Genomic DNA, 22,498 nt, shown 5'->3' on the forward strand with positions numbered 1-22,498 from the left:
TGTGGAGGCAAAGAAATTTCCTTTATGTTATTCACCTCGGAGTTTAGAATCTCCACTAAACATTCAACTGTCAGCATTATAAGTCAGGGAGAGATGATCATGATTCGAAAATGATATAAACACTTTGTATTATAGATTGTATGACCTTTCGTTAAATTTTTGCAAGGCAACTCGTAGAATTTACTGATGGAATTATGTCACTTCAATATAGTGTGACTCTGTCCCTTGTCCTCGTGGTCTTTTCTTACGTACCTGTATCGATTTAAGCCGTTCGTATTATACGCGAAATAAGACGTTCCCAAAATTTCGAAGGTTCAATTACAAATGTGTACAGTCTAACTGTGCACCTCAGGCCGGCAACTTATAGTATTTTGTAGAATAAAAATTCCTATTTCGAGTGGGACGTCACTGTAATATAAAGATCTAGACGTATCATAAATCCATGGATAAATATTGTCGTACCATCTGAAGATAATTTTACCACAGAGATCAAACGGATGTATTAGTTAGTGGTACTTGGATGGTTTCGTCCCTCTTAAAGTCATGTACCAGTAATCACACTGCATACAAGGTTATTTAGGTCAGACGTATAAACCAAAGTTATCATGTTTATTTAATTGTTACAGAGGAGCCAACTTCAGTTGGTGCGTTTGGCCTGAATAATCCTGCACACGGATATATATATTGCGACGTGACATTTTGATGCACGTCACAAAATTAGGCGAATTTGGCTACGTCGTGGGGCCGGATGGGTTACGGAGCGTTTAGCGTGGCGTTGGACTGATTTTATTTTAAGAATTTGTATTTATTTCCCTGTGGGGAACGTTTCGTTTGTTTTTGAGTTTATTAAGCCGATCCGAGAGGATTCGACACAATTTGTATTGGGACGGGGCCCGAGAGAGAGCCAACTACGGGCCTGACGGAGCGCTGTCGATGAGAGATGACGTCAAGACCGGAGCACACAACCTGGTGGCTCAACTACGCGAAGCAAGCGGCGAGCGTCTTCAGAAGCAGAGGGCATACAGGAGTTGCAGAAGTGGCGTGAAGCCGAATATCGAGGCAGTAGAGGTGGATGTGGTTCCCGCCTTCCGGAAACGGCACTGCAGCCATCCTATCGTAGCAAGATGCCAGGATCTATTTTACCGGGATCGTTAAAACCATTGAAGATCGCGAGCTGGCTAGCGGAGCCGATGTAACAGCGAACCTGAGTGGACCAGGGGGTGGTATTACAGCGCGCTCTCAGGAAGGTTCCCGATTTTGGAAATTTGTAGCGTCACTCACGGCATGGCCTAACTCAGGGATAGACGTGCTATCGTTTTCTACCGATTTTTGTGTTTATTGTATCGTATCGTGATCCGTTTGAGGGGCGAGTGTGTTCCAGGAGAGTGTGTTCCTGGTAATAGTAGGAGCTACTGGACAACGGTGAGTGACGTTCAGGGGTATTCTGGCTATTTTTCAATTCACGGGATCAATCGATCTTTCCTGTTCGACGTACTCTTACGCGTCATCCTGCGCTTTCCTGACCGCTAAGGGTCCAAGGATAACTAATCCGGTGACAAATAGAAGATCGCTCTCTCATTTCATTATTTCAATTTTTCCGGTTTTGTGTCTAACCGTTCAGTCCACGTCTCGCGGAATCGTCTCCCTAACACATGGGTGCGTGAGTCAATATCGTACCGTTTATCATCGTTACCGTACCGTTTGTTATATCGTATTGTATGTTGCGTTATTCCAGCGGGAACATTATTGTATAATATCGTTCGGGTAAATATCCCAGGGTGTTTTGCATCATCTCGATCAGTTTTCTGTACTTATCATTTGGATTTCACCATCTTGTTCTTATATTTTCTATTTGAAATAAATCGGATCCGTCCCCGGATTTTGATTCCGATAGTTTGTCGTTTCCAGTAGTTTTTAGAGTGAACCTCCCGAATTTTCAGATTTTGATTATTGCCTCTCAGACCCAGGACCCCACCGCATAAGAGCAGGTCAGGGTGTCCTTAGGAGTCAGTAGTGTAACTCTGGTTATACCTGGCGCCCAATAATTTAGTGTTTCATTCATTATTTCTCGCGGTGCCATTTATTCGTGCGACACCGTTAAAAAGTGTCGTCACAATATTGTATATGCATATACTGTGTACTGTGGAATATACAGGGTATGCCATGATAAATTATGATAAATTCCGAAAATCGATTTGATATTCTATCAGTATCGCGAGCTTACTGGCAAATCGTCATGGACGAATAAAGAATATTACTCGAGTAATAGATGGTGGGATAGTGGGAATAATGCCACGTGTTCTCCAGGCGAAATAGGAGCAAATCGCACAGGCTTTGATTTTTTAATTCTCTGCCGGTCGGTGTGCCCGAAAATTTACCGGAACAGAAGTATAGGCTCACAGTGGAAAAGCGGTTGGTCCAGCGCTGAACGCCAAAGTGAGAAAATCTTCCAATCGACATAATGCTAACTGAATCAGTTTGGCATAACCACTGCTTTAATTTCCGAAATACTTAATGGGTAGCGTAGGTTCTGTAATTAGAATAATGTATTTGGATTAAATGTAACAATAAAATTAATCAAATGAAAACTATCCAATTTCCACGGAATATTCAAATCTGATGAATGTGATTGAATTATGAACAATACACGTTTCAATATTACATAATCAGAATCGTTGCCTGATGATATAAACGAGGTAGCAAAGCGACCCTATTGGAATATTTCAATGCGTAAATTGTTGTAGCACACGGATCACATATACTGTAAGCTTGTATTTCAAGAGACGTGCAGTGAAAAAGTCCAGCAGAAAATGCCGTACAGCAAAGTAGGTGGCGGTGATACGATGCACCCACAGAGGCTTAGACAGTGGATCTGTGTTTATGCATACATAACCAATATTCATTATGAATTAGTATCGTGACCACATACTCATCTACAGAGTATTTGTCGAAATTGAAAATGAATTTCTCAATTATTCACACTTGACAGTACTTTTATCCTCTTATGCTTTCCAGTGTTCACTTTATTCATTCATATAAATTTGTCAATAGACATGGGGACACTGTCGCGAAGCGACACCGATTTTTGTAGTTTATCATGGATCACCCTTTATATATGAGTCCGGTCGTTACGTCGCTAACGTTGCTACGTGCCTCGAATACGTATCACCGGATCATATCAGTTACGCAATCACTTTCAGCACGATGAATGATTGACCATCCAGCACTTACAATTACTGTTTCTATATTACCAAAACATTACCACCTCTCAATGAACTTGCTGCTGAGAATATAAACCATGCGTATAATTCTAGTCATTTGTAGCAAACGAGCTAGTAATCAATCAGACGTGAGATGGAGATAACCAATTCGAGCAGTGATTTATAACGACTCTTGTCGAGGCAAGCGACATCTATGTTTTATCATTGCTTAAGCAATTAATTAAGTTTCATAAAATTAATTAAATGTCGATTCAATTAATTAAACTGCCATGAAAATACTTGCGTACGTATGATTTTTGCGTCTGCCGTAATAAGTCACGATAATCGTTAAGTCACTTTCATAGGCGCTGAACAAAATTGTATAGACACTACAAGCATTTTGCTATAGTCGAGAATCACGACTGAATTAGTGATAATCATTAGTCTCTTTCGTTAAAAATTTATATGTTTTTCTGTGGGCTTTGGCACAATTAGTGTTGTCATTGGTTTTTTTGAGTTTCATAAAACCCAGAGAAACGTTGATCGAATCTTGATGTCTTCATTGAATGTCTATGATCTTGAATATATAGGCGTTTGCGTGTTTCTCCAAATGCTCGCGTGTGCTCGCCTGTTGCGCTTTACGAGGAAAGTATCTGCTTCTGTTGCAGGTACCATTAGCTGCTGTTCTCAGCCTCTACAGACTCAGTACCTGACGTAAAAGGCAGCCTAAATGCATTGTCTAAGTGGCCGTTGCTTACACGCGATATTCGGATAAAGTTATCGCGGATTTTTGTAGGTGTTGCCGAAATGTCATTACTATGTGGAAAGTGATAAACACGTCGAACGTATGGGACAAATCTATTTCTCAGGCAATGTACATACATAAATTAATTAAAATACTGCAGTCCTTTTTTGAAATTGAATTATTTAATGATAACTTGAATGAATTAAATGGATCATTTAATGATCATGCGAATTTTAGCTTCCAGCTTCCTTGATGCAATTCTTAACAGTAACGTCGCTTACTATATACCTTGCCCTCCTTGTGAATTTCATGGGAAGGACCAGGTTTATCTCAGAGTCAATGTTCTTGTCCAGAAATATCAAAATATGTTTGACAATTTCTCTGTGATAATAAAGTTTAAAAGTGTGGATGATACCCTGATCTAAGGGTTGTAACTTACTGGTGGTATTAGCAGGCAAAAAATGACTCGTATTTGTAAGTAATAGGTAAGACCGTATGGGCAGAGCAGTTAAATAAAAAGAATGATTCTTTCCCTTTGTCTTTCATTTTCCTATCAACCTTTTTAATCCATCCCTTAAATATTTCCCTCGTGGTCCAAGCCTTCGTGTTACTCTCGTAGTCAACGGGTAGAATTTTTACGACTAGAAAAATAAATTTTGTAAATTTAACTGGTCCCTTCGCTTTCCCTCTCTTAAAGAGGCTGAAAATTAACCCTGTTCGAAAATTAAATTATTCAGACAGAAGTGGGTATAATTATATTCAGTTCAGATGTGAAATACAGTTCAGTGAATTTATCTGTGAAACATCTAGATCATTTTGATTTTATGATGACTAGAAGGAGTTTGTCCGTACCGGTCATGTTTGCGCAATGAAGAATAGTGAGGCGCTTCTTACTTTGGTTCCCTTCACGGCACTTTTCTCGTTTAAATGTAAAGGTTTTTCCTGGAAGGTACATGAAAAACAAACAAATTTCGTCCATGTTGTAAGTGTCATCTGGACCCTTTTGGGTCCGACATGGCAAAAGAGTTGGCAGATCTTCAGTCCATTGTTTAGATACACCTCGAGTCACAGATTTCAGCCTTTCTCAGCCTTTCTCCAGTGGCTTGCTTAAAAGCTGTCATATAGCTTTTTAAAATCCTCTAACCAGCCGTTCCAGGCTGAAAAGTTCTGTAATCTGAGCTTTGTGGCAAAGTTTTTAGCTTTTTATTTTAACAATGGTCCATTAATGGGAATATTTTTATCGAGAGTTTGTTTAACCATTACACGAGGGACTTTTCCACGTTAGAAAATTCAACAGCTCGGTTCCTCTTAATATTTCCGTATCCTTCAGAGCACTGCGACTTTACGGAATATACATATGTATATCTTTTATGATCTTATAAAAGGGTGGTCTAGGGCAAGCCAAACTCCCTCAGTATCTCACTTCGTGACTTCCCACCCTCGAATGTACTCACATTTTAAGTTTATCACTCAACGAAAACAGTTTAACTTCTCATTTAGACATCCTGAGGACCCGATCTACCTTCCCAAGCGATCGACAATTATCAACTACTTTGTCTTGATTATGAGCCTAATTTTGTAGGACCCGTTGGGAAACTCAACGAGATTTACGGATTTCTCGAAAAAGAGGAAACCGAGATACAGAATTAGCTAGCTGTACAACAAATCACACTGCACTTTGTTTCACCCAGAGCTCTGCATTTTTTAGGCTTATCGGAGGCTGCAAGTGAAGAGCAGAAAAAGACACCTTACGGTAATAGTTAAAATCCTCTTTTATACGCTTGAGAAGCATTATACTTTACTCATGGAAGTAGAAGCTATACTAAATTCGGAACCGCTAAGTCCATTATCCTTTGATCCTAATGATTATTCAGTTGTTACTCCATCACACTTACTAATTGGCCATTCACTGTTACAACCTGCTGAGAGACAATGCGTAGATGTACCTAACATCGAAGCAACACTATTGAAAGCACTGGTATAGGGGATATTTACAGCAGCTGTAGACCAGAACCAAATAGTCAACGGTAAACCGGAACATAGAAGCCAGTACTCTAGTTTTAGGTATTCGAGACAATTTATCTTCTCTACAATGGACAATGATCGTCTAGTAGAACTTCATCCAGGCGCCTGTATGGAAATGTTTTCCGAGCATTATCCAGTGCCAAGTTTATTTGACACATTTGTATCTGGAACAAAGTCTGGCTGACAATTTGACCTAATATGATTTGTTTGGTTGTTTTCTGGGGCCTACATTGCGTTTCAAATTTGCCTATAATAAATAAATAGAGTTCAACGATGTCAAGTAATAATTAGAGTCAAGGTGTTCAAAAAGCTTATTGTAGCTGTTATGTTAGACTAACACACTTGTATTAAAGGGGAACCCCAGTGAGTTGTCTACGCGTGGAAGATTCTCAGAGTAAGGAAATGTCGGACCCAAAAATTACAGCGCAGAAAGTACTGTGTCTTCTGAAAAATTAATGAAATAAAAATAAATATGAACTCTGACAAGCTGGTAGAGGTATCATGGCTGTCCTCGTAGCCTTCAACGATTGTGATGTAGCACTTGTCACAATATTTCACGAAATTCTAGACGAATATCGAAAAAAATGGGCTGAGAAATATGTATTAGAAACACACCGTATTACTGTGAACACTCAACATGAAGCCGCTAGAAAGATTTTCCCGAGCGAATAAATCGAGCTGTCAACCAGCAGATTTTTCTCGTTTAGAACTTCAGTTTTTTTGCCGTAGCGAACGGTACTAGTGTTCCGTGATGCCACAACCATGGCCACAACTAGGCCTCACATAAACCGAGCTGTGATTGGTGATGTCTAATCTTCACAATCCATCTTTAGTTGGGACAACTCCTTTTTTTTTAGGAATCAGCCACAAGGAAGGATCTTTAGCGAGGATGCGTTTATTCCCAATAGTTGCATATTTTTAGATCATGGCTCTACCCGCTTCGCTCCCTGGCCCACAATGTTTCGTCTTAAACGTTTCGTGCAGTTTCTAAACTAACTAATAGGCCAATAGTATAAACGAAATTTGTTCGAATCCGCATAATATGCCACTGAGCACTTACTGAAGCACGGGGATCTATGTATTATACAATAGTACTACGGCTACTGTAGCGTGCGAAAGTTAGTCAGGTACGTCATGCGCGTTTTCACGCTTTGCCACAGCGCAAGGCAGCACCGTCAACTGACTTGCCGATCACTGCAATTCCATTAAAATTTATTTATTCCTAAAATTAAATTCTTTGAACGCACTGTTATATATGTATACTTTAATATATGTTAATGACATGCGTGACAAACGTTATTGATTATGAATGCGGCTAATTTCTCGTTCTCATGGAATTATTTATGAGAGTCTTAATATTGTATATTTCAATATGGTATTATCATTCATATCGATTCCGATAACTCAGAGCTTAGGATTGTCTATGGATAATTATAATTTATGCAATTTTTATGAAAAATTCATGTCCTGAAAAATTATCTTTCGAAGGACCTCGGCATATTTACATTCGACAGATCGTATCGATAATTCGTATATATTAAAAATATTATCGAGCTATATTTATTTCATAATTCTCTTTAATAATCGTGTATATTTCAAAATAAACTTTCATTGTTTATGTATTTTCGTAATGATACATATTACCTGAAAATAAGTCATTTAAGTACTAAATCGTCATCTTTGCACCTTACGCCGGTATGTAATAATCTTATCATTCAGTATATCTGACAACAACTGCTGTATTATGAACTCCTGTTTGACGGTCTATGAGATGACATCCAACTCTCAGACATACAGTTTAATTGCAATATTCAGAAACAGTATCTGACGTAATATCATTAAAATTCGATTGAGTTGATGTCTCTGACGAAACAATCGATAGTACGATAATGTCAACGCTGATGACAATTTCATGCAAAGTGTATAGTAATAATCAATTGATAATGATATACGATAATGAGATTTTGATTGCTGCTAATTAGATTTAATCGTTAATGATATAAACGATAATTGTACATGGAAACGTTTATTCTGATTAGGTATCAAGTATGAGATATACACATACTCTGATAACCACGTATAATTATCTAAGATACTCTATCTAAATTTCGTTGCTGTTCTAGGTTTAGTTTAAGGATTATCAGTTTATGTATACCTATATACCATATAGGGTTATTCACGGCAAATGCACCAGCTGAAGTTTAACACGATTGAAAAATTTTGTTAATCGAGACAGTGGGGGCTTGTTAAAAACATGAAAGAATGTGAAATTCATGATATTAGTAATGTCATGATAACATCATAACTTATGATGTTAACTTTAATTTCTTTAATGATGCCATCCTGCCTGATTCATTAAATCATCGATTTACGGCTAGTTTCAGCTGGTGTGTTTATACTGTATATTTATCAAGATCTCGTGCCAAGCACATATAGCATAGCAACGGCGAGATTACTTAAGGATAATACAGGAAACAGTAAATTTGCTAGAACGATGATTAAAAAAATTATTTTCTCAGAAGAATTGTACCGTTATGTAAATCTAACGTACTGTTCCATTTTTAAAAATAAATACCTTTATTTGTTAATAATCAAATAAATCGATCCACTCGTTCACGAGATATCTACATGGAGATAATTTTTCATGAAAAATTACTATAAAAATTACGGCAATCGTAAGACACTGTGGCATCTCCAAACATAATATCTGTTTATTTTAAAATAATTTATTAAACAACAGTTAAATTTGAGGCACACCACATTCTTTATAATTGAAATACAATCTTAAAAATTTGGTTACTTAACGTCATACCGAGTAAAATTTAAATGTATACCTTATTCATTTCATAAATTCATTAAAATAAGAACCAAATTATCATAAGTGTTACACAAAATTTTATCGTGAAGTATATGTATTATCTTATTTGCTCATCGAGACCAAACAAGAAAAAGGCAGTTAATTTCCATAAATGTTGTTGCGGAATCGTACAATTTTTACCGTGAGGTTCTGTGAGAATTCATTTTTTTACTGTTGTCTTTTTACAGTGACTGTTTAAAACCGTTCGCTTGTTTTCGGTAGTACGTTTGTGGAATCTTTCCGATGACCATGGCCGTTTTTTTTAATTTTCTCTTTTAGCCCTACGGAAGTATATTCTTCAATATGTATTACTAATCGATATAACTAATTGTAAATAGTTAAATAATATAAATCCAATAATAACAAGGAAATAAATAAAAAAACTTCCAATACATTTTTTTTATCATTTAGGTTATAATCTGAATGTCTATTGAGTTTTACATATAGTTCTTTCAGGAGTAAATATGTTTTTTTGACAGATTGCAAATCCAATATGGAATAAAAGTCCAACTTCGGATGGTATCACCTAAACAAAACCGTTAAAAACATTGATCATGAATCATGGTAAAAATTTTCAGTTCCAGAACTGATTGTTTAAATCGCTAAATTTGAGATATGAATTTTTTAAAAGTGCGCTCGCAGTTACAGTTTCAATCAATCACAGTTTTCATATCTGCGATGTGATTAGCAGAAGCTAAATGGGCGTGAAAATGGCTCGCATGAACACGACAATTAGGATCCAGTCGACTTTAATATAAGTGGACTGGAAATCAATGAGAAAATCACGACATGCTTTCCTAATTCTTACTTATTATTAACTGTTTCATGATTCTCAAATGAAATTTTCTTGTTCATTGGTTAACGGCGATATAAATGAAATATAAACAATACCTTAACAAGGTTTATGGGGAATTTTCCCAGGTCAGTCGTATGATTAAGTTTATGATTAAATTTCTCATGAAATGATCATATACCAGGAGTAATCGAGTGTATCATAAAAGGTCTCGCGCGGAGAGAAAAGGACATGAAAAGCATAGGAAGACGGTACGGAAAAAAAATTTGGAAATTTGTCTCATAAAGTATGGGTTACGAGAACATCTCATACTTGTACGTTAGATTTTAAATTTAATGACATATTATAAAATAATATAAATATTATAAAGTAGTAAAATAAAAATATTATAAAGTAGTACTGATAAGAAATTGTTCAGCGATAATAATAATTGTGTAATGGGTGATTAATTATGTGTTGTCTTATGTCTTGCACTAAAATTAAGTTAACTTTTAATTGCATTGGAAGTAAAGTATATTTATAAAGACAAATAACCATTTAATATAATAATTACAGTACAACGTAAATTTTTTATGGTGTAACACGGCCCACAAAATACTGATTTTGAAACCTTGTGGAAGCATAGTACCAAAAACTGTTATATGCACTTGGCGCTCCTTTTCTACATCGCAGGAATGTTTCTGCCCGGGTACAGATATACTGCGTAAAATATAAACGTCGCGTGTAACGAACTAAAAATCATGATATATGTATAACATTTCATTCACAATATAATGGAGAATTATTGTCGTAATTTATAATCCTAATACATTTATCTTATAGAGTCGATTTTTTGTTCCAAGTTTGTGGTAATACTTAATTTTGTTCTATGAATTCTAGATGCGTATTACTGCAGTTGAAATTGCGTATTTGCGTAAGTTTATTATATCACGAGACGACCACGTATTTGAGTAAGTCAATACGCCTATCAAAATGTTGGACATGTGTGCAGGTACGTCAAACATTTAGCATGTACCATTATAGCAACCATTGTAAGAATTTCTGATTACGGCTGGTTATATAAGAATTCATGTTCAAAATACAAAGTGTCAGTTTAGTATGAATATTGAATATTTGAAAAAGTCCAGACTAACCTATAAATTAAATTGTACAATTTTTTTTCTCAATCCGCAAAATCCTATGTTTACTGCTACAATTACTCTTTTCACGCTTAAAATAAATATGTTCGTTAGCACTAATTTGTGAAGCGAGTATAATATATTAATTTTGTAAAAATAAACATTAATTGGGAATATCGACGTTGAAATACATATATGAATTCAGCAACGTGCGTGATACACTTGCCAATTTGAATATGCATTAATTCGGAAAGTTACTTTCCAGCTATAAAGAGTCAATGAAAAATAAGGATGACTATGCAGTCTCTAGAGAAGTGCCAAGTACTAGAGTTCCGTCACGCTATGAAACACATACTGATCTATATGAAGTAATTAAAGCCGAGTTTTTACCAAAGGTTGAGTAATGCGTCATGCGTGCCGGTTTATCGTACTTTCCTAGTTTATTGGCAGTTAAGATAAGGTACGTCGGGCACAGAGCAGCGTGCGTGCTGGGTACTCGATCATTTGGTTCTCTCCGTGTGTTCCAATTAAAATGGCAATTTACGAACATTTATGGCGACCGCGTAGCCAAATTATGTGACAATTACGGGGTACCATTTCCGGTCGTTCTCTCTGCCGGCGGATAGCCCATCTCGAAATCCCCGATACCTAGAAACTTGGAAACTCGCAATTACCAGGGAATCGATTAATTTCCTCGCAGCTACCTAACAGTAGTTCAACACTTCTAGTTATCCCGTAGTAGCGTTCGACTATCTCAATCTACATGCACCGAAAAGAGAAAAAAAGAAAAACTAACGAATAGGAATGCCTCTGACTACTACATGCTTGAACGATAGATTCAGCTCTAACAGATATATACGATCATCATAATACAGTTTAATAGCTCATAAATAACATACTACGTGGTAATCAATCCAGAACGGGAATTAATATTAACTGTGTTGTGAATATCGAGTAATTTTGTATTTGTGGCTATCGATTCGCTTTGGCTTTTCTTATCAATATCCCTCCGTATATTTATCGAGTTTTAATGTACCAATATTACTCGAAAGTATCGTTTGGCTCTTTATGAAAAAAAACAGCGGCAAAGTATTCAAAGCTATTATTTTTCGATTTCCGTAAAAAAATGTAACGATAGTTAATGTCGATAAATGATTGACCTAGCTCATTAAATAGCCCTTATACTTCTTGAGTTATCCGTTGAGAGTCGCGGTAGTTTTACCAATATTTTTTTTGTCTTAAGGGGTTGCGAGGGATTTTACAAGGACCAGGTCAAGAGTTATAACGAGCTTATCCCTTTCTATCCTCAGTGACGAGTTGGCCCAGGAAACGTGAAGCCCTTCGGAAACGAAGCTAACGGAAGTAGGTATCTATTGATGTCACGGATGATTTATTTTTCTCTTACAGTCAGATTGTACGAGATGAGATTGCTGAAACGGGTTATATCAGTGTAATGTTATTTTTGTGCACACTAGTGTCAGCGTAAGGTAAAACCACGTGTGGTGTTATCTGTTCACCGTGCCGGAAGAAATGTTGCATTTCGCGAAGCAGAAAATTTAACTGCGCAGCTGGAAAAAGTAGGGATTCCAAGGCATAGCATGTTCCATGGTCCTCTATGAGAAAGAGGAGTCAAGTTTAGAGGACGTCGTGACGTGGGAGAATGCTAAACTCTTCGAAGAAATTCCTGGACCAAGTCTCTACCCTTTATCGAAAACCTTTACAGATTTTTGCCGCTCATCGGTGGGTGTCAAGCATTATACCTGTGTGCTACATCTAGCCAGGCTGCCAATCTGGAGCCTATAAATTGCGCGTGACGTTCCTGTAAACGGCGAGATAGCGGCACGAATTTCCTCTGAAATATTCGAGTAACATCGATCAACCACTTTACGAGTGGCCTAAAGCGGTTGTATCAGAAGCCACCGGAAACTTCATTACCCCTAAGGGTAGGGTTATAAAGCAGGATCTACTTAAATCGTGATTTTTTTTTAAGTTTCAGGTGAATATTACAATCGAACGAATGATCGTACAAACTTTATGAAAAACCTTAGGAAAGACTTTGGAAGCTTGGAAAACTTGGGTTTCTTAAGACGATCTGACCGTGTGCTCGTTTACGACCACGTGGAGGTCGAGAAGGTTTGCAAAGACGGTGGTAATAGGTGAAGGGAAGAACCGTGGAAAAATCTACTTGTCGGTTCTGAAATTTAATAAATTCCCAGTGATATTGGGTATTCCCCCGGAAATGGGTTCAGCGATCGGTCTTATATCCGTTGCGAGTCTCGTCGTCCCTTTGACGATGGATGGGTCGAAACATCAGCCTTGAAAAAGCAGCGGCAAGGGTAACATCCTTTCGCACTTAACCGCGAAGTGTGCCGGATGCGAGCGGGGTTGAAATTTAAACCTGGTTCGTGACCACGGAAGGCTAGAAATGACTTTAGAACGATCTTACACGAATATAAAAGAATATATTGTTAGCGACCCTTGGGAACTCATTCTACGCTTATGCTGAATTTTTTCCACATTTCTTTAATAATACAAAATTAGATCCTTAGACTAGAGACTAGACTAATCTGATAAATTCAATAAACAGAAACGTGCTATTATATGTTTGTAATTTTGAAATTTCCTATTCAAGGATAAGGCACACGGAAAAGATTGTGTATTGAATTCCCGAATTGTATGAGAGTGTGAAGACACATAAAGATTATAGGGAGAATTCACATGCTGAAGAATACTAATAGTCAAACTTAATACATAAATAATAATTACATTTCTGGGTCGTTATGGTAGGCTATGGTATTTCAGTTATTAAACAACAGATGTACGTGACTACCATATCCCTCAGTGGGAAGTTTTAACATTGCCGATATGTAGCTAATAGTTTATGTTAGTCGGCGTTTAGAAAATTCTCGTAACATTGTTTAGAATAAAGGATGAAATATGGTCCAATATACGAATGTGCAATATTTTATAACGTAAATCTCTTTGTTCTGGAAGTTTGCCTATACATATGGAGTATAGGATGCAATTACGTCGAGAATTGAAGCCAGCTTAAATTTGGTTCGTGAATTAAAAAAGATTGATGTTTGAAAGGAAAATTAAGCGCATGAGACCTGAGCTGAGGATTACGAATCTAAAGACTGCGTTGGTACGTAATAATATCTGTTCGCGCAGGAGCTCGTCTAAACCAATTTGAAAAGCAGGTAATTGCATCACAGCGTCTCTTTCTACAATCTTTTTTGAAATGTTATTTAAATCAAGCAGGGTACTTTGTACCGAGTGTAAAGCACAAAGTGCGCGTTACTAAGAAGTAAAGAGCCTCGTTCTGAGTGCTTTGGAGAATCTAGGACCAAGAGAAAACGTACATCTTCATTTTAATTTTGGAAAATTAAATCCGGTTGACTCGTGACTTACGAACGTTTTTCTTCTTTCCCCTTTGTTTTTTTAGTTCTTTCCCTGCTTGAACCTCGTTTCTATTAGCTTTTGACTTTAACGACTTTCGTACTTCAGCGATAAGCCTTCACAGGTTCTGATTGCACAGGATGGTGCCTAAATAATGATTCTCGCTGGAAATAACTACCCTAAATCAACATTTTTTTTAGGATAGTTTGAAATAAGCAATACGGGTTTTTCATTGCTTTATTATTTTTTTGAAACTGGAAAATTCTTTTGTTTTAACAAAATTCTGTAAATACTTTTTACTACCACACGGTGCGTAGGAATCAAAATGGAGTTCACAATTTCTTGTTTATAAACGTATTTATACTATCAGGACTAGTTTTTGGTTATAGACGTCATCTTGAATACTATTCAAATAACTGTAATATAACGTAAATTGTAATTATAACAGAACCTTGATTTTAATCTAAACCATAACCCAAGTAGTGAGAATCAAGGTAGTGCGGTTTGTCCTCCTTTGTAAATTGTGCAGTCCCGCTTTTACATTTGATAGAATCGTAATGAGGGAAAATTCGTTAGTATCAGACAGACTCCAGACTAGTTCTGGAATATCAGTAGTAATATAGTCCGAGGTGTAGTTTTGTGCTCCAAGTGCATGAAACTCGTAAGTTTTCGCACCCCGCAGTCCGCCAGCTGGACATTTGGCCGTTTCGACTTGCGATCTTGATGGCAAGGTATCGCGGGTGGAGGATATTCTTTTGCCACCCGTTAGACGGTAGAGAGCGAGAAGAGAGGAATTCCTGGAAAACGGGAATTCCTTCGGCAAAATTCGGCGAACCGATTACGAAAGGATTTGGCAATCTTCAGATCAGCCGAAACCTCTTTCCGGTAGTCAGTGAAATTTTCGTGCGACGGCTAGATTACAGATATTTTGGATTTCCTTTTTTGTCAACGACTTTGCTCTTTTGATTTTGGACTTTCTGGTGATTTGGCTGCGTTTCGGGAATTTGCTTTGAACTCTTTTTTTGTAGGAGTTCACATTGGAGTGACTGTGCGGTACATGAGGTGGTGTCAAAAGTGCGGAAGTGTGCCCACTAAGTGTTACCAGCTGTAGAAGCGTACCTCTCGCCCCGATCCAACCCACTTTTCTATTTTTCTTTGGTGTCGGCTGTTGAATTGGCGGATTCCCTTTTTTTGGAATACGTAGCCAACTGAGTGACGAGGACAGTCAAGAGCGGCTTTCTCTATTGCACGTTCCCCTCTCTGAGTAGAGCTGAGATGAGCCACGTGCGTGGAGCCCGAGCGTAGATTGATGGTCCAGGCGTTCGATATGCCGACCTGCAAAGATATCAGGGTCGCGTATTGTTGCGTCGGGACAACTTGTGTCGACACAGTTTCTTTAAATAAACGGACAATAGCACTTCAAACGGCGTTTTCAGTGGCGTAACCTCGAACTTTCTGTTTGCCCTCACGTTTCCCGCTACCAATTTCAGCTAGTTGGGGCTGAGCAGCTGGAAGACCCATAGGAAGCGGTCATAGAAGGGAACGTCGGTGCGGGGAAGCCGCACCTGGCGCCCAACGTACGGATTAGTTCTTGTTTTTTTTAATTATTTTGGCACGTTGGGAACGGCCGCGGATAATTTGTAGGTTACGCCGGGATGCGGCTTATGTCGCAAGATGATGGCATATACATATATCGCGTTAGTAGAGTAGCATATTTTGTCTGGGACAAGCTTTTGTGCAGAGCAGGTATTGTCTGCGCTAGTTTTCATACTGCAACAATTTTATATAAATCCATTTCCATAGACCTCCTCTATGGTAAAATATAATAAGTTACGAAATGTCCTGAAACTATGTGATTCCCAACTAGATCTAGAGTGAACGCAGACGTGCCTTTTCTTTCTCCCTTGCGCTGCGCGATAATCTCGAATGACTATAATCCAGGGCAGACGAGCCGCTACGGTTGAATTCACTTCGTCGCGCTGACGCTTCAGCCTTCCAAGTCAATACTTTTCTATTCGGTTTAATTTTACCTCTGAACGAGCAAATTTTCCCTTCTTTTTACCCGGCCGACCGCTACCGACAGCCACTAGTGTAGCAGAGTCTCCTCTCCAGTGCCGTCTAACTCGCTCGATCCTTTTCTTCTACTATTCGCTTCATCCATTTTTTTACTTCCTTTGCTCCCATTGCCCACAGCCATATCTTTATGTGTGCTCGATTCACCTGACAACGTGTGGGGTTAGTTAGATGAGCGAAAAGTTCACGAAAATGCATACTTCTCCCGTAAAAAATTAATAAAAGTACCAAAGGTGCTTTGTGCGCGTCACTCGAAAATGATAAAACGCTAAAATGGATGGAAAAAAGCTCTCTGATTCATATTATGAAATTACTTCGTATAGCCGCTTGAAAGTATTCACTAATCTCGTACTGCAGAAGCGAACAGAGACGGAATCAATTCTACAACGTATTCGTTAAAAAGCTATGATGCTCCTTAATGTTACTTATCATAGGTTTATGAAAACATTGGTTCATGGCCATTACGATATAGTTTGGCCTGCCTTCGCGCTACCGAAGAGACTTACGGAGTGACTTTTACGAGGGTGTCTACGGTCTTTTAATCACGTAATGTACTTTTTTACCTCGGGATACTGTGATTTCGACCCTCCCAATGGCCACGAGCGATTTTAACCTTCTTCTTTCAGGGAGGGCGTGGAGTGGTACAAATTTAGGAAGGTCGTTAACCAGGTACTGATGAAGCCTTAAGTGGCAAAGTTCTATTCGGCTAGTATTGACAAGGTAAGATGATTTTCTTCAGTGATTCGTAAAAACAAACCACCCATTAATGTCATTCCACGCAGAGGCGAAATTTATCTCAAGAATAATTCATCTCTGCGACATCCATTTTTTCACATACGTATCTCTTGCAACAGGATCAAATACATTATATACATTGATACATTAACTTAACTTCCATAACGAACTGAACAAATGAGCGATTGAACGTGAGGTACAATATCGTTATATTAAATAATAATTACTCAAAGCAGTACAAAGATAATATTACGGCATTTCCATAATTTCGCATTTCTATCTGTTGTACCATAATTGTCCAACTAACGACGGGATTATATCAGCGACCGTTCTTTTATATTTAGCTTTTAATCTCGAAAGGTATATCGAGCGGTTCATTTATTGGGCGAGGGGGCGGGGGTTACGTGCCAGAGTTACTTTACTTTGGTCAGTTAAATGTCGAGGTGGTTATTAAACATATTTTCCATTAAGACCATGGCTCTTTTCTGGACCCTGAGCCTATTGCGATTTTATCTGAAAATAATGTTATTTCTAAAGCTCACGTCGAATAACGCAAAAGATTCTATTACGCTTGCTTCAGATAATTCTGCAACAGGTTTCTTGAAATTCGATTCAGGTTGTACGATGGACAATTCAGTGTAGAACCTTAGGCAGCCCAAGCGATAAATGATTCAACAATATCATTCGCCGAATACACTTACACATAGTAATTGCTTTGCCATGTATTCCACATTGCCAGATGTTCGTAGCCTCGTGTTTAATCGGCATCCAGTACAGTTACGTATAATACAGAAATACCGTGTGATCTTACTACTATACCTATATATTGTGACGTTGCAAAATAGCCATCACGATATCAAGGGTTAACTCTGGCGTTTAAGGCGTGTCGCAATTACCGCCACGTACTCTGACACCGCCATGCCAATACACTCTATGAGTCCTACCAGAATTTCTTTTATCTCGTACCAACTAATTCTCTTTTTCGTATCCTACCTTCTCTCATAATGCGACATCACGGACGGATCCGACAGCAGACAGCGAACATACAGGAACGACGAGGCATTACCGAACAAACGCCATATGGGAACGTGGACCGTCGCCACCAACACCTCGGGGCGTCCAACCCTAGAAGCTTGATGTCCCGTTGCCGTATTGCATGCCAACTGGCCGCAAAGAGGCACGAAAGTGGCATGTCCCGCCGTACCTAGCTAGCGGTACGCGCCGAAGGCCCGATGCACTCTGTCCCGAAAAGCGTCTCTGGAAGCTCGAGCATAGACGGTGACCGACGGGAGGAAGTCTACAAAATCTTTCCGAGGAATCGACGAGCATCAGCGATAGCAACCAGAACGACTCGAGGAGCCAGGCATCCCCAGATGACTACGACGAGTGAAGGCGACGAGGAGGATGATCCTGTGGACCCTACCGAAGGGTCAGCCAGGAGACGGCCCTGGTACTGCAATTCGGGGACGAACTAGCTACGGTCTAGAACCGGCCCCGTAGATGGGGAAGCGTGCACCTCGATGAAGTAATAACATCCTCATCCAAAGGCTGAACCAAGGAACCTCGTTGGGAACGATCGTTATCGTCAGTATAATATTAACAACTACGGACTCATAGCAACGTTTAAATTGTGGCGCGCGAATAAGTTCGGGAGAGGGCTTAACGCGTTAGTTTAACGGTGGGGATTTCACATCGGCCGAACGCCTAGCCGATAGATCGCACTCTTGCTGACTGTCCTTGGTGATGCCAAGACGCAGTGTAAATTTCATTGTTATAGGTGATTTCTGAGGTTTGATTCGTGTGGAATTTTCCTGGCATTTGTGCCGCCTATTAGCGTTCTGGAATGCTCCTGATTCGAGGCTTTCATTGTGCCTGGGAAAATCCGTGGTTATCGTGTCCTTGTCTATTGTAGCCAATACTTTGGTAAATCAAAGTAATAATAGTAAATTCCAATTTCGAGAGTTATGTGTTTGATCCTGGAGTGTGGCCACTGAGCCTACGTGTCGCTTTCGCTTCTCGATTTCGAGACTTATCTTATTGCGTACTTACTTCTATCTTGCTTTGCTTTGCCATTTTGTGAACTTACGGATCTGTCATTTGTCTGTTCATTATTTATTCCTTTTTCCCGAATCTTAGAATGATTCACCATTGTCCTAGAAATATTATACCTGAGCCTTAATACTGTCCGAATTATATGTTCGGTGATTGCTATTGCTTAGCGTTTCTCTAATAGTAGTAATATTGACTTACTTCTAACATCAGGGCTATAGTACTATTATTGTTCGACGAGCACAATTCATTGAGTTCTATACTCCCATGCTGTTCGGCATATCGGTTTTGTTATTAGCATTGTCTTTCTGTTTATACAATTTTTATTCTAACGAACTGGGTTGTTTTCTACTATTGGGGACCTAGCTATTTACAGGTCCAACCTTGTGATTTTGTAGTTTTAATCATGCCCTAATAAAGAGGGCTTTCTTATATTTCGTTGAACTTCCGTCTTGTTACTTCTCGCGAGTTTGTTATCTTCTGGTCAAAGATCCCCGCTCCTTCATTCTTGCTATTTCAGTGCAAACGGGCTGAGCTAGTACGTCGTCGGCAGATTTGCCGCGAGAGCCGTTCCTGGATATGGCGATTTCGTGAAATCGGTATTCTCTACCGTTGCTCTCACCGGAATCCTTATATTTTTGACGGTATACATCCTGCCGCATTACCTATTTGCATTGTCCCGGGAATAATAGCGTCACAGTATCAATAAGTTTTAAGTATGGTATTCTTCTCTTATTATAACTGAATCACTGAGTAGAGGTATTCGAGTAGCCTATATTTTTTTCAATGAAAATTTCACTCAATGTGGATAGTGATCCGGAGTACCAATATACAAAGACATAATTCCATTCTTTTTTGGGCACACTTCACACAACACTGAACAAATGAATGTTACTTACGTGATATTAGTCTCTACCAAATATTAACTATTGTTCGTTCAAAAAAAAAATCCAGGTAATGTCAGAATTGTTTAGTGGAAATATTTTTTCTCGTGGAAATATCGATTCTTCGTAGCCAGCCAACATTTTTGCATTGCAATAAACGAGATAGCTCGAGTCGAAAATGGCTCGGGTTTAAAGGTGAAAATGAAAATATATGAAACATTAATCTGTATAGGCTTTTCGAATTAGGGAAAAACATTAATGGATATACATATTACGGGAACAATGCAGACATTCATTTTCGGGTGTCAAATACAACTTTGATATTTTCATGTTTCCGCATGTTTTAAGAGCGAACGCTGTATAGATGTTTAGTTACAATAAACTAATTCTGATAATTTCACTGTATAGAAGTTTCAGTGTTATTGGCGAGATTCTGTTTATTATAAACGTAATTGAAATACAATACGAGTATCTTTTAATGGAGTTAGGTAGCTATTGTGACGAGCATCTTAGCATAGAGTCATATTTTTAATATTAATTTTTGTTATGAAGACTCGTATACATTTTTCCAACAGCAATAGGAGGTGTGGCCTTTGACGAGAGATTTGAATGTTTCGCAAATAACCTCGCACTCGAATCAGAGCTGTGAAAACTAACTGATACAGTTATGGGATAGTTTAAATTGTTTTATCAGTTAGACGTGATACGAAATTTAAATCATTCGATCAGAGAAATGGAAAAGTTTCGTCTCTACATTGGACTGTTTCAACGAGTAAGGCTCGAGAATGGTTTTCCGTTATATTTGTTTTGCACCGTTGGGAATCCAGTCTCATCTAATAGTAAGTCACTATAAAATCTTACCTTCCGGTTAAATGTAATAGGTAACTTCAGGTTAAGCACGAGACTAATCAAGCAGGCTTTCGAAAGGATTGAAAAGAATTCAAAGAAAGAAAAGGGTGAGCAACGTGACTTAGAAAGGTTGATTGGGATCGATAAGAAAATAGCTTGCGTCATGGCATTGGATATGATTCAGGGAGGAATATACACCGCAAGTCCTTTCCTTATATCTTCCACCATTATTCAAAGGGGACACCTCCCCGTCAGAAACCTCCTGCTTAGCATTCAGGAAGCCTCTTCTTGTGAAAGCTCAGTGTCCTGGAACGGAGAAACGTTCGCTCCTCGTGGTAGGACTCTGCCGCCTAGTATCCTTCACAAAAGTTCGGAATGTTGAACCCCTTGAGTGTAGTCCTGACATCACTACCATTGGCTCACGTCCCGAACTGCGTAACGTCTCCTTCGCAGACATCGCAAATCGCAGCCAGAGTCTTGTATTACCTCGCGGTGAACCCGAACAAACAAGATAATTTGCGATGGGAATTGGTGAAAGTTGTTCCCCAGAGGCAAATCGATGGCGAGAACACTGAAAAGCTGGTGTACTTGAAAGCTTGCATCAAGGAGGCGCTGAGGTATGCGTTTGAACTTCAAGAAACTTTCCCATTTCAATTCATTCACTTCCACTGACATTTCGTATTGTTAAAACTCGGTATTACTTCCACGAGAGACGGTTGTTTCAAGTCTATTATCAAAATCCAATTACGAGTGCTTGACTTAATTTTCCGAATTTGCGTTGGTTCACTCTGATACAATCCGCTGGTTTGTACTATGTGTATTTGCCCTGTGAGAGAGATGACTTTCTCAAGGGAAGGTTGAACCATAATAACCTAAAAATGAGAAAGCGTTCAATTCGAATTGGTGGATCCACATGTTATCCTACCTGAATCCCAGAATATTTTTAGGTCTCGGGCTACTTGTAATTTCTATGCAAATAAAGTATCCGGTTGTGAAATTTAAGGTCTCGTGTAGAGCTGTCCGTCGAGGGTAAAAATCTCTCCTTTTATTTTTTATTTTTTTAGGATTACACCTACGGCTACGGCCTCCGAGAATCGACGGACTTCAATAGGCGAGATTCGATTCCGGTTTCCGGTTTTTGGATTTCTAAGGGAATGAGTTAACGGAAATTAGGAAAATTATTTGTAACGTTTGCTTTCCACTTCACATCAAAACACACTTAATTATTTACGAACAATCATCTCATGCTGAATATTTTTTTTTCTTACGGACGATAACATTTCGATAAAAGCTATTTTATTATTCCTATTGTTCTTTCTTTAATAGCTGAGAATTATTGTCTGTCATAAGATAATCTTAGATGTAGAACAACATTTTTCAAATCTAAAAGAATTTCGATCGGTATGATGGCTGCACTTGTTTATTGAATTTGCGAAAACTACTAAGTGCATAATGATGTCCTTTGGTCACGTACCGAGATCGTGCATTGATAGAAGATTTGCAGAAATTGAAATGCAAGTATTAATAATCAAGGGTAACCAAATGTTGTATCTAAAACTTCAGACAATATTTCATTCATTCAGAATTGTAATAAAGAAACTTGCAACGAGATTTCACATTCAGTTGATTAGTTAATTTCTGGCAGTATGGCGAAATGGATTATACCGCGAGGATCTTGTACACGAGCTAATGTTTCAAAGGTTCAGCCTTAAGGACGGAAATGAAATTGCATAACTATGTAAATAGACGAAAAGAGAAACAAGATCGTTGA

At 38.5% G+C, this 22,498-nt stretch overlaps 2 long non-coding RNA genes and 1 pseudogene across 2 annotated transcripts; 2 read left to right on the top strand and 1 right to left on the bottom strand.

Moving 5' to 3' along the window:
* The first annotated feature begins 701 nt into the window (after positions 1 to 701).
* On the top strand, positions 702 to 4,477 carry LOC112494217. The gene is made up of 3 exons (XR_003059454.1): positions 702 to 1,422; positions 3,869 to 4,074; positions 4,183 to 4,477. It is a non-coding gene; the product is annotated as an uncharacterized LOC112494217 (long non-coding RNA).
* A 570-nt stretch (positions 4,478 to 5,047) lies between these two features.
* On the bottom strand, positions 5,048 to 7,047 carry LOC112494240. Its single transcript, XR_003059488.1, has 5 exons — positions 6,586 to 7,047; positions 6,313 to 6,414; positions 6,200 to 6,217; positions 5,941 to 6,150; positions 5,048 to 5,864 (listed from the first exon to the last, which is right to left on the bottom strand). It is a non-coding gene; the product is annotated as an uncharacterized LOC112494240 (long non-coding RNA).
* Positions 7,048 to 12,219: 5,172 nt separating this feature from the next.
* On the top strand, positions 12,220 to 21,956 carry LOC107266785 (annotated as a pseudogene).
* Positions 21,957 to 22,498: the final 542 nt, after the last annotated feature.

The sequence above is a fragment of the Cephus cinctus genome, unplaced genomic scaffold (genome assembly GCF_000341935.2).
Source record: "Cephus cinctus unplaced genomic scaffold, Ccin1 Ccin1_scaffold0025, whole genome shotgun sequence".
Classification (NCBI taxonomy): domain Eukaryota; kingdom Metazoa; phylum Arthropoda; class Insecta; order Hymenoptera; family Cephidae; genus Cephus; species Cephus cinctus.